The following is a 13,133-nucleotide window of genomic DNA, read 5'->3' as shown; positions in this document are numbered from 1 at the left end:
GGATCGCAGTTCAAACCTAACCTAACCCACTTAACGGCGCATGCGGTGCGGTGTACGGGAGTTTGAGCGGGAGGGGTTTGGCATCATCATACCCACATTTTATGGTAGGTAATCATAGTGGTTTATTTAGTTTAGGTATCATAGTGGTTTTCCGGGTCAAGGTCCGGGTCTCTGAGTCAGAGTCCGGGTCCGAGTCCCGGTCCAAGTCCGGGTCCGGGTCCGAGTCCGGGTCCGAGTCCGGGTCCGAGTCCGGGTCCGAGTCCGGGTCCGAGTCCGAGTCCGAGTCCGGGTCCGAACCGGATCCGGGTATGAGTCCGGGTCCCAGTCCAAGTCAAAATCGAAATTCGAAATCACCAAACATGTACTATGCGTCGTTGAAGAGTTCTGTTCTGATCATCATCAGCAGTTCCACTTCATCAAATGCGACAGTTTTTAATGTAAATGCTTGATTTTATGATGAAAATACAAAAAATTCTATACGTATGCCTTTAAGATTTGAGGAGTTCCCTCGATTCCTTATGGATCCCATCACCAGAACTCGAGCTTGACAAAAATGTGGCTTAAAAACTAAACTTGCTTAACAAACATAACGAAGAGGACAAATCGCCAAACGTGAACTATGCGTCGTTGAAGAGTTCCGTTCTGATCATCATCAGCAGTTCCACTTCATCAAATGTCACGTTTTTGAATGTATATGCTTGATTTGTTGATAAAAACACAAAAATCACCATATGTATGCCTTTAAGATTTGAGGAGTTCCGTCGATTCCTCATGGATCCCATCATCAGAACTGGATTTTGACAAAAACGGGACCAATCTGTATGCATATACATACAATCAAAAAAATAATTTTCAAAATCGGTCTAGTAATGACGGAGATATGGAGTAACAAACATAAAAAAAAAAAAAAAAAAAAAAAAAAAAAAAAAAAAAAAAAAAAAAAAAAAAAAAAAAAAAAAAAAAAAAACATACAACCGAATTGATAACCTCCTCCTTTGGGATTTGGAAGTCGGTTAAAAAGTGTTATGGCGCGGAGGTTTATATCTCCATAACTATAATACCTTTAAGTATATTTTTGACATCAATGTATAGACGAAAGTAGCCATTACTCGGAATTATATGTCCTGCTGACATAGATGGCGCCAATTCTACGCTAGAAACGACGCAATAGGAGCTAAAATGACCCATATTTGCAGTGTTCATTTAATAATGACTCATCAGCCCATTAACCGATTTCGATAAAATTAGTGCCATTTGATAGATCTTATTCTATTTTAATGAAATATGAGTAAAATAAAGCGGGCGGAATTATAATACGCTGCTAAAACATAAAAATGTGATAGTTTTGCTCTTGTTTGAGGCCACCGTGTGCAAAAATTAAGGCATAAAACTGACGCAATATACCTGAAATACTATGATAAAGCAATAGCAATTCTTTTAATACCACATTCACCGTAGTAATACATGCTCATCTCCTCAAATAATGGATTAGAATCTATGACGGCTCGGTGGCGCGAGTTACTTTGATAGAACACATAGAACGTATGACGGCTGCTTGACAATCCCGAGTTCCTATTGCGAGTAAGTATATAGTAATCTTAGTTAGGTACTTTCTGATGTACCTATGGGTAAAACATATTATAAAAAGGGTCACTTTTGTGGACAATACTATAAAAGGTTCATATATATCCCGTTTTTCTCATTTGAGTCTCAAATACTGAATAAAATATTCCGCCTGTAAAGGTGTCGCGTAAAAACGTGCTTTTAGATTCGCTTAAATTTGCGATGGCTACATGAAAGACAGGAACGAGTTTGCTATAAAACGTGTATTACCCGTATAAAATATCTATTTTCGTAATTTTGGAGTGCTATTATTTATGGTAGGAGATCCCACATACATACGTATATGGTCGAACTTCACCAATCTGTCCGACGGATGAAACTATGAAAATATGAAAGAAAATATGTTCCAGAACATAAATAAATAGGGCTTCCTAAAGAAATATAGTCAAGGCTGGCCCTCCTGGCCCATTTAATTAAATAGGTCTGACGCTGTAATTTATTATTTTAAAATTATCCATCGGATGCTGTATTCAAGTTCATTTAGATACAGTGAATCATTATGACCCCAAATAATCTTTACAGATAAAATTCAAGATATTACTCAAAATTATTACAATACATCACGCATTGCGTGCAACTAAAGTTAAATTATCCAAACAACCTAATGACACCGAGTTACATTCGATCTTATTAAAATTGGAAACAGCGTATTGGGCTACTTTACGTAATGACCGTGTAGACGTTATAAATAGCAAAATAGTGTGTAGTACAGGTGGCAGTGTTTGTCGGGCTATGTGGAGCGTCATCTCGTCAGAGACATGGCGCAGTAGCAGCAGGAGCGGACCCCTGGACGTGCTCGTGACTATATGCATTTCACCCTTGCCCTTATAGATGGGCTGAATTTTAACTAATTTTAACGTGTCAGGATACCTATACACCCGCATTAACACATTTATTAAATACAAAAAGCAGTAAGGATAGGACATTCGGTGGGAGAAGATCAAAGACATAGGTCGTCATATCATTGATGTCCTTAGATTGTTTACGTTTAATGGCCTTACATGTCTTCACCATTTCCTCAAGAGTGAACGGTTTAAATAAGAAAGCGGATGGTACCTGTGGCAGATATCTGTCGACATATGCGAGTGCATCATCTAGGTACGGGCGGGAGTCATTGTTCGTGTGAGTGTAGTAGTGGTTAAGCTGGGCGGCGGCGGTGGCGGCGCGCGCAGCCTCGCAGTCGCCCGGCGCACGGCTCACGATGCATATACCTAAATTCTACAGGCCGATATCCCTTATACCTACGATATCCAAGGTCCTTGAGCGCCTATTAAGTACGCGAATGATGCATCATATTACATCTAATAATCTTTTAAATAGCCAACAGTATGCCTACCAGACAGGTCGTTCGACGACGGACGCGGCGCGCGATGTGGTCGCGCGAGTGATGGTGGATCCCACCAAAAACATAAATGTAAAAAAGGAGAGCCAAGTCAATACAAAAAACAGGTTTTATCAGAATTACAATATCCCATCAAAAACATAAATGTAAAAAAGGAGAGCCAAGTTCAATACAAAAATTATGCTTGGCTGTGGGGTTCGCCGCAAAAAGAATGGAGATTTAAATGAGTGCCAAGTTCTATGCAAAATCCAAATATGTATTTATAGGAACAAAATAACATTATAAACAAGTATTAAACTCTATTTCTTTGCTTTATTGGATACCTATAACAATTGCTGTTATTTAAAAAAAATGCGAGATCTTAAAGCAGGTTAGATTTGACTTGGCCAGTTTTCATTACATCAATCATTTTATAAAGTTATTCAACATATATATTTTGTAATTCTGATAAAAACTGGCCAAGCCAAATCTAACCTACTTTAAGATCTCACATTTTTTTTAAATAACAGCAATTGTTATAGGTATCCAATAAAGCAAAGAAATAGAGTTTAATACTTGTTTATAATGTTATTTTGTTCCTATAAATACATATTTGGATTTTGCATAGAACTTGGCACTCATTTAAATCTCCATTCTTTTTGCGGCGAACCCCACAGCCAAGCATAATTTTTGTATTGAACTTGGCTCTCCTTTTTTACATTTATGTTTTTGATGGGATATCAATACTTTTTGTAAAGAAAACTAGGCAGGTATTGAGATTTAATGTTTTTTCTTGTGTTTCCGCTGCATGTTTTTTTACTTCTGTTCTTTGTATTAATTATGTGGTGCCGCGCGCCGCCAACGACACACCGTTGGCTGGTTGTTTAGCGCGTATTACAGGTTTTTTGTATGGGGACCCCCCCTATTTTTTAACTTTTTTTATTTTTAGATTTTTTCCTACGCTTACACACAATTACCGAGCTGGATTCCAAATTTCATCCTTCTAGGTCATCTGGAAGTAGGTTAGGTTTAGGTACTATATGCCAGTCACAATAAAAAAGAAATTTGTATGGGAACCCCCCCTATTTATTAACTTTTTTTTGTTTTTAGATTTTTTCCTACGCTTACACACAATAACCGAGCTGGATTCCAAATTTCATCCTTCTAGGTCATCTGGAAGTAGGTTAGGTTTAGGTACTTATATGTCAGTCACAATAAAAAATGGTTTTTTTGTATGGGGACCCCCCTATTTTATAACTTTTTTTAATTTTTAGATTTTTTCCTACGCTTTCACACCATAACTGAGCTGGATTCCAAATTTCATCCTTCTAGGTCATCTGGAAGTAGGTTAGGTTTAGGTACTTATATGTCAGTCACAATAAAAAATGGTTTTTTTGTATGGGGACCCCCCTATTTTATAACTTTTTTTAATTTCTAGATTTTTTCCTACGCTTTCACACAATAACTGAGCTGGATTCCAAATTTCATCCTTCTAGGTCATCTGGAAGTAGGTTAGGTTTAGGTACTATAGGTATGTCAGTCAGTCTTAAAATTTACGACTTTTTGACCTTCATATCTTTATAACCGTTTGAGCTAGCTTCATGAAATTTGGGCTTCTAGATGTCCTTATGGATATAATTAAACACACGTAGTTTTATGTGTTTACGTTAAAGATGTTTTGAGTTATAGAAGGGTCAAAAGTGGCACCAAGTGGTTCGTGTAATATTACACTAGGCGCTGGCTAGCCAGTTCCTTTGCTTGAACTTGGCTTGACACGCTGCCGCGTGTCTAGAAAATAAAATGATTGATATAATGAAAACTGGCCAAGTCAAATCTAACCTACTTTAAGATCTCACATTTTTTTAAATAACAGCAATTGTTATAGGTATCCAATAAAGCAAAGAAATAGAGTTTAATACTTGTTTATAATGTTATTTTGTTCCTATAAATACATATTTGGATTTTGCATAGAACTTGGCAGTGGCACTCATTTAGATCTCCATTCTTTTTGCGGCGAGCCCCACAGCCAAGCATAATTTTTGTATTGAACTTGGCTCTCCTTTTTTACATTTATGTTGTTGGTGGGATCACAATTACACGCAACAGGTTGTGAATCTACCCGCCATGATTTTTTCTGAATTTCCTGATAATAAAGTTCTCAGCAACTGTGATGGCGTATGTAAACTTTGTTTCTTTTAATATTATAAAACGGAAAGTATTTTTATTTATCTAAATTATGTCGTAGTACGGGCAATAAATATGGTGTTAAGTATAATATTTTGAGTTTTATTTGTCACAGTTGTTTTTTTTTTGTGACAATCGCCTCCAAGGCTTCGAGCAACACGGAAGGGAGGCGGCATTTGCACTATTTCCCCTCTGCTGAGGTACAAGATTAGCGCGTCAATCTAATCTAGCGCGGGTAATAAAACTAGTTGCACTTGGATTTTTCACTAGACCGAGTCCAGATGCGCGCGTGAACACTGCTGCACAAAAATGCCTGTTTGCTCGGTTTTTTGTTATAAAAAGAGGTCGGGGACGTCAAATTTACAAAAAGAAAGTGTTACATTTCACATGTAATATTTTTTTTTACATATCATACGTTTAATTACATTTAATAGTACATTACTACAGAGGCCGGGACAAAAGGGGTTGCCGGCCGAAGACATATAGACGGATAGGTCTGAGCGCGGGCAACCCCATTTCCCGCCGAGGTATTTATAGTGCTTTTCTCAAACATGCAATGAAATAAATAAAATAAAAAGTCCACGAAACCCAAGTTTTATTTATAGAAAAAACTAAAAGTAAACTACACCCAAAATATAACCAACACGTACCTATATCATTATCACGCGTATGTTTTACACGAGTGCTATTATTTATGGTAGGAGATCCCACATACATACGTATATGGTCGAACTTCACCAATCTGTCCGACGGATGAAACTATGAAAATATGAAAGAAAATATGTTCCAGAACATAAATAAATAGGGCTTCCTAAAGAAATATAGTCAAGGCTGGCCCTCCTGGCCCATTTAATTAAATAGGTCTGACGCTGTAATTTATTATTTTAAAATTATCCATCGGATGCTGTATTCAAGTTCATTTAGATACAGTGAATCATTATGACCCCAAATAATCTTTACAGATAAAATTCAAGATATTACTCAAAATTATTACAATACATCACGCATTGCGTGCAACTAAAGTTAAATTATCCAAACAACCTAATGACACCGAGTTACATTCGATCTTATTAAAATTGGAAACAGCGTATTGGGCTACTTTACGTAATGACCGTGTAGACGTTATAAATAGCAAAATAGTGTGTAGTACAGGTGGCAGTGTTTGTCGGGCTATGTGGAGCGTCATCTCGTCAGAGACATGGCGCAGTAGCAGCAGGAGCGGACCCCTGGACGTGCTCGTGACTATATGCATTTCACCCTTGCCCTTATAGATGGGCTGAATTTTAACTAATTTTAACGTGTCAGGATACCTATACACCCGCATTAACACATTTATTAAATACAAAAAGCAGTAAGGATAGGACATTCGGTGGGAGAAGATCAAAGACATAGGTCGTCATATCATTGATGTCCTTAGATTGTTTACGTTTAATGGCCTTACATGTCTTCACCATTTCCTCAAGAGTGAACGGTTTAAATAAGAAAGCGGATGGTACCTGTGGCAGATATCTGTCGACATATGCGAGTGCATCATCTAGGTACGGGCGGGAGTCATTGTTCGTGTGAGTGTAGTAGTGGTTAAGCTGGGCGGCGGCGGTGGCGGCGCGCGCAGCCTCGCAGTCGCCCGGCGCACGGCTCACGATGCATATACCTAAATTCTACAGGCCGATATCCCTTATACCTACGATATCCAAGGTCCTTGAGCGCCTATTAAGTACGCGAATGATGCATCATATTACATCTAATAATCTTTTAAATAGCCAACAGTATGCCTACCAGACAGGTCGTTCGACGACGGACGCGGCGCGCGATGTGGTCGCGCGAGTGATGGTGGATCCCACCAAAAACATAAATGTAAAAAAGGAGAGCCAAGTCAATACAAAAAACAGGTTTTATCAGAATTACAATATCCCATCAAAAACATAAATGTAAAAAAGGAGAGCCAAGTTCAATACAAAAATTATGCTTGGCTGTGGGGTTCGCCGCAAAAAGAATGGAGATTTAAATGAGTGCCAAGTTCTATGCAAAATCCAAATATGTATTTATAGGAACAAAATAACATTATAAACAAGTATTAAACTCTATTTCTTTGCTTTATTGGATACCTATAACAATTGCTGTTATTTAAAAAAAATGCGAGATCTTAAAGCAGGTTAGATTTGACTTGGCCAGTTTTCATTACATCAATCATTTTATAAAGTTATTCAACATATATATTTTGTAATTCTGATAAAAACTGGCCAAGCCAAATCTAACCTACTTTAAGATCTCACATTTTTTTTAAATAACAGCAATTGTTATAGGTATCCAATAAAGCAAAGAAATAGAGTTTAATACTTGTTTATAATGTTATTTTGTTCCTATAAATACATATTTGGATTTTGCATAGAACTTGGCACTCATTTAAATCTCCATTCTTTTTGCGGCGAACCCCACAGCCAAGCATAATTTTTGTATTGAACTTGGCTCTCCTTTTTTACATTTATGTTTTTGATGGGATATCAATACTTTTTGTAAAGAAAACTAGGCAGGTATTGAGATTTAATGTTTTTTCTTGTGTTTCCGCTGCATGTTTTTTTACTTCTGTTCTTTGTATTAATTATGTGGTGCCGCGCGCCGCCAACGACACACCGTTGGCTGGTTGTTTAGCGCGTATTACAGGTTTTTTGTATGGGGACCCCCCCTATTTTTTAACTTTTTTTATTTTTAGATTTTTTCCTACGCTTACACACAATTACCGAGCTGGATTCCAAATTTCATCCTTCTAGGTCATCTGGAAGTAGGTTAGGTTTAGGTACTATATGCCAGTCACAATAAAAAAGAAATTTGTATGGGAACCCCCCCTATTTATTAACTTTTTTTTGTTTTTAGATTTTTTCCTACGCTTACACACAATAACCGAGCTGGATTCCAAATTTCATCCTTCTAGGTCATCTGGAAGTAGGTTAGGTTTAGGTACTTATATGTCAGTCACAATAAAAAATGGTTTTTTTTGTATGGGGACCCCCCTATTTTATAACTTTTTTTAATTTTTAGATTTTTTCCTACGCTTTCACACCATAACTGAGCTGGATTCCAAATTTCATCCTTCTAGGTCATCTGGAAGTAGGTTAGGTTTAGGTACTTATATGTCAGTCACAATAAAAAATGGTTTTTTTTGTATGGGGACCCCCCTATTTTATAACTTTTTTTAATTTCTAGATTTTTTCCTACGCTTTCACACAATAACTGAGCTGGATTCCAAATTTCATCCTTCTAGGTCATCTGGAAGTAGGTTAGGTTTAGGTACTATAGGTATGTCAGTCAGTCTTAAAATTTACGACTTTTTGACCTTCATATCTTTATAACCGTTTGAGCTAGCTTCATGAAATTTGGGCTTCTAGATGTCCTTATGGATATAATTAAACACACGTAGTTTTATGTGTTTACGTTAAAGATGTTTTGAGTTATAGAAGGGTCAAAAGTGGCACCAAGTGGTTCGTGTAATATTACACTAGGCGCTGGCTAGCCAGTTCCTTTGCTTGAACTTGGCTTGACACGCTGCCGCGTGTCTAGAAAATAAAATGATTGATATAATGAAAACTGGCCAAGTCAAATCTAACCTACTTTAAGATCTCACATTTTTTTAAATAACAGCAATTGTTATAGGTATCCAATAAAGCAAAGAAATAGAGTTTAATACTTGTTTATAATGTTATTTTGTTCCTATAAATACATATTTGGATTTTGCATAGAACTTGGCAGTGGCACTCATTTAGATCTCCATTCTTTTTGCGGCGAGCCCCACAGCCAAGCATAATTTTTGTATTGAACTTGGCTCTCCTTTTTTACATTTATGTTGTTGGTGGGATCACAATTACACGCAACAGGTTGTGAATCTACCCGCCATGATTTTTTCTGAATTTCCTGATAATAAAGTTCTCAGCAACTGTGATGGCGTATGTAAACTTTGTTTCTTTTAATATTATAAAACGGAAAGTATTTTTATTTATCTAAATTATGTCGTAGTACGGGCAATAAATATGGTGTTAAGTATAATATTTTGAGTTTTATTTGTCACAGTTGTTTTTTTTTTGTGACAATCGCCTCCAAGGCTTCGAGCAACACGGAAGGGAGGCGGCATTTGCACTATTTCCCCTCTGCTGAGGTACAAGATTAGCGCGTCAATCTAATCTAGCGCGGGTAATAAAACTAGTTGCACTTGGATTTTTCACTAGACCGAGTCCAGATGCGCGCGTGAACACTGCTGCACAAAAATGCCTGTTTGCTCGGTTTTTTGTTATAAAAAGAGGTCGGGGACGTCAAATTTACAAAAAGAAAGTGTTACATTTCACATGTAATATTTTTTTTTACATATCATACGTTTAATTACATTTAATAGTACATTACTACAGAGGCCGGGACAAAAGGGGTTGCCGGCCGAAGACATATAGACGGATAGGTCTGAGCGCGGGCAACCCCATTTCCCGCCGAGGTATTTATAGTGCTTTTCTCAAACATGCAATGAAATAAATAAAATAAAAAGTCCACGAAACCCAAGTTTTATTTATAGAAAAAACTAAAAGTAAACTACACCCAAAATATAACCAACACGTACCTATATCATTATCACGCGTATGTTTTACACGAGTGTATTTTTACTATCCGTATATTTTCATGTATCTTTGATTTTTTCGCCTTGTATCCGTCTGACTGTCGTTTTCGTCTCATAAGTTTACATAGTCTTTCATGTTGATATCACGTTTCACATACATCGTTGCTTTATTCATGGAGTAAATAAGTATAATTTCCACAGTGTTGGCGAATTTGTAGTTACATCATTTAAAATATGCCACAAAACTGTTTCTAATAAACTGTAAGCCATTTTTCTTAGTTTCTCAAATAATATTCTGCTTACGCTGCCAATTCCAACACCTACGATTACAATTAATATTAATTTCATTATTTCGTTGTCGGAACTCATATTAAAGTAAAAAAATCAACAACGCACCATAAATCCAATAAAACAGAATGAAAATTTTTCAACTTTACCTCCATAACAATTTAAAAAAAATAACTACGCGTGTTTGAGTAGACCATTTTACCGCTAACGTTTAGATGAAATATTTTAAATGTTTTTATTTGTGTAGTTAAATTTATAATTTAAAATTATAGAATTGGGTTAATAATGTATTACTTATTAAGTTCATGTTGATTTTATACAAATAAAACTGCAAATTATAGCAATCATTGTTTTTTTTTTATAGGCGTAGTGGCAGAGTGTCATTACGAACCATAAAGCAAATACTGCCTCTAGTTTTTTTTTAATGGATGAATGCCACGATCCTGTGTCACAAATATCTGTGAAATGAAAATTAAAAAAGAGGACTTTGCCGGCCTAGGCCTGCAAGATTTGTATGAAATTCCATTAACGACCTTTTGTCCTAGCCGCACCTGAAACGTCATACTTCGCAGCCTATTATAAGGAACATAACATCAATATTTCATTGCATGTTTGAGAAAATACAATTATTATATTTTAGTCTCAAGTAATTGTTGGATTTATCGATTTTGCTCGCTCAGTACAAATTGCGGATCGGTCGAGCGACAAATCCGACTTCTCATCTCTCAGAATACAATGACATACTTCAGCGGAAATGTGTTAGTGTGCGTGTTGTGACACTAGTCACTCGTCCGTACACAAAAAGAGATCGAGGTTTGCAAGATTTGTCTTTGACGTGTGTCATTTTGTATGTATTTGTGTCGTCATTACAGAGGGCCTACCGCGAACCACGTTCGACGTGTTGCCTCCCGGTCACACTTACGTATGAATTTATAAGTGCCATAGAGAGGCAACACGTTGAACGTGTTTCGCGGTAGGGCCTCTGATTGGATTGTAAGTGTGTGAGAAGTGCCACTGTGTGCACCTTCCCCCGCGAAAAATGGCAGAAATATTTGTACGGTGAGATATCGCTTGGGCTCCTCCCTTCCGACGTGTCGGAAGCCGGTGTTGCTCGAAGCTCCAAGGCAACGATGGCCATAAATAATCTGTTCTATCAGATGTATTTTTGTTTGTTTCAAGCTCTGGATACAAGACTTTTAAGACGTTCTGACGAAATAAAGTGAAGCCATAATTTAAAAAAAATAGTTGACCGTTAAGTAATATAGATGGCGCTATTTTTTCGAATAAAGGGCTTTGGATACGGCTGTCTCTCCCCTGGATTTAAGTCACCACCTTAGAGATTAAAATAAACTGTATCTGTGCTAAGCCGAAATATTTCCTGTCATATGTCAAATACTTATATTCTGTTTATTTTATTTTATTTTTAATCTTTCTAATTATTACAAAATGGTAAATTTAAAACCGATCCCATCAAAAACATAAATGTAAAAAAGGAGAGCCAAGTTCAATACAAAAATTATGCTTGGCTGTGGGGTTCGCCGCAAAAAGAATGGAGATTTAAATGAGTGCCAAGTTCTATGCAAAATCCAAATATGTATTTATAGGAACAAAATAACATTATAAACAAGTATTAAACTCTATTTCTTTGCTTTATTGGATACCTATAACAGTTGCTGTTATTTAAAAAAATGCGAGATCTTAAAGCAGGTTAGATTTGACTTGGCCAGTTTTCATTACATCAGTCATTTTATAAAGTTATTCAACAAATATATTTTGTAATTCTGATAAAAACTGGCCAAGCCAAATCTAACATACTTTAAGATCTCACATTTTTTTTAAATAACAGCAATTGTTATAGGTATCCAATAAAGCAAAGAAATAGAGTTTAATACTTGTTTATAATGTTATTTTGTTCCTATAAATACATATTTGGATTTTGCATAGAACTTGGCACTCATTTAAATCTCCATTCTTTTTGCGGTGAACCCCACAGCCAAGCATAATTTTTGTATTGAACTTGGCTCTCCTTTTTTACATTTATGTTTTTGATGGGATATCAATACTTTTTGTAAAGAAAACTAGGCAGGTATTGAGATTTAATGTTTTTTCTTGTGTTTCCGCTGCATGTTTTTTACTTCTGTTCTTTGTATTAATTATGTGGTGCCGCGCGCCGCCAACGACACACCGTTGGCCGGTTGTTTAGCGCGTATTACAGGTTTTTTGTATGGGGACCCCTCCTATTTTTTAACTTTTTTTATTTTTAGATTTTTTTCCTACGCTTACACACAATTACCGAGCTGGATTCCAAATTTCATCCTTCTAGGTCATCTGGAAGTAGGTTAGGTTTAGGTACAGGTCAGTCACAATAAAAAAGAAATTTGTATGGGGACCCCCCCTATTTATTAACTTTTTTTTGTTTTTAGATTTTTCCTATGCTTACACACAATAACCGAGCTGGATTCCAAATTTCATCCTTCTAGGTCACCTGGAAGTAGGTTAGGTTTAGGTAGTATATGTCAGTCACAATAAAAAATGTTTTTTTTGTATGGGGACCCCCCCAATTTTATAACTTTTTTTAATTTTTAGATTTTTTCCTACGCTCTCACACAATAACTGAGCTGGATTCCAAATTTCATCCTTCTAGGTCATCTGGAAGTAGGTTAGGTTTAGATATGTCAGTCACAATAAAAAATGGTTTTTTTGTATGGGGACCCCCCCTATTTTATAACTTTTTTTAATTTTTAGATTTTTTCCTACGTTTTCACACAATAACTGAGCTGGATTCCAAATTTCATCCTTCTGGGTCATCTGGAAGTAGGTTAGGTTTAGGTACTATAGGTATGTCAGTCAGTCTTAAAATTTACGATTTTTTGACCTTCATATCTTTATAACCGTTTGAGCTAGCTTCATGAAATTTGGGCTTCTAGATGTCCTTATGGATATAATTAAACACACGTAGTTTTATGTGTTTACGTTAAAGATGTTTTGAGTTATAGAAGGGTCAAAAGTGGCACCAAGTGGTTCGTGTAATATTACACTTGGCGCTGGCTAGCCAGTTCCTTTGCTTGAACTTGGCTTGACACGCTGCCGCGTGTCTAGATCTCGAGGGCGGGCGGCAGGTCG

Source organism: Cydia fagiglandana, chromosome Z (genome assembly GCF_963556715.1).
Source record: "Cydia fagiglandana chromosome Z, ilCydFagi1.1, whole genome shotgun sequence".
NCBI lineage: Eukaryota > Metazoa > Arthropoda > Insecta > Lepidoptera > Tortricidae > Cydia > Cydia fagiglandana.
The sequence above is the reverse complement of the archived record's forward strand: the minus strand, read 5'-3'. Positions refer to the sequence as shown.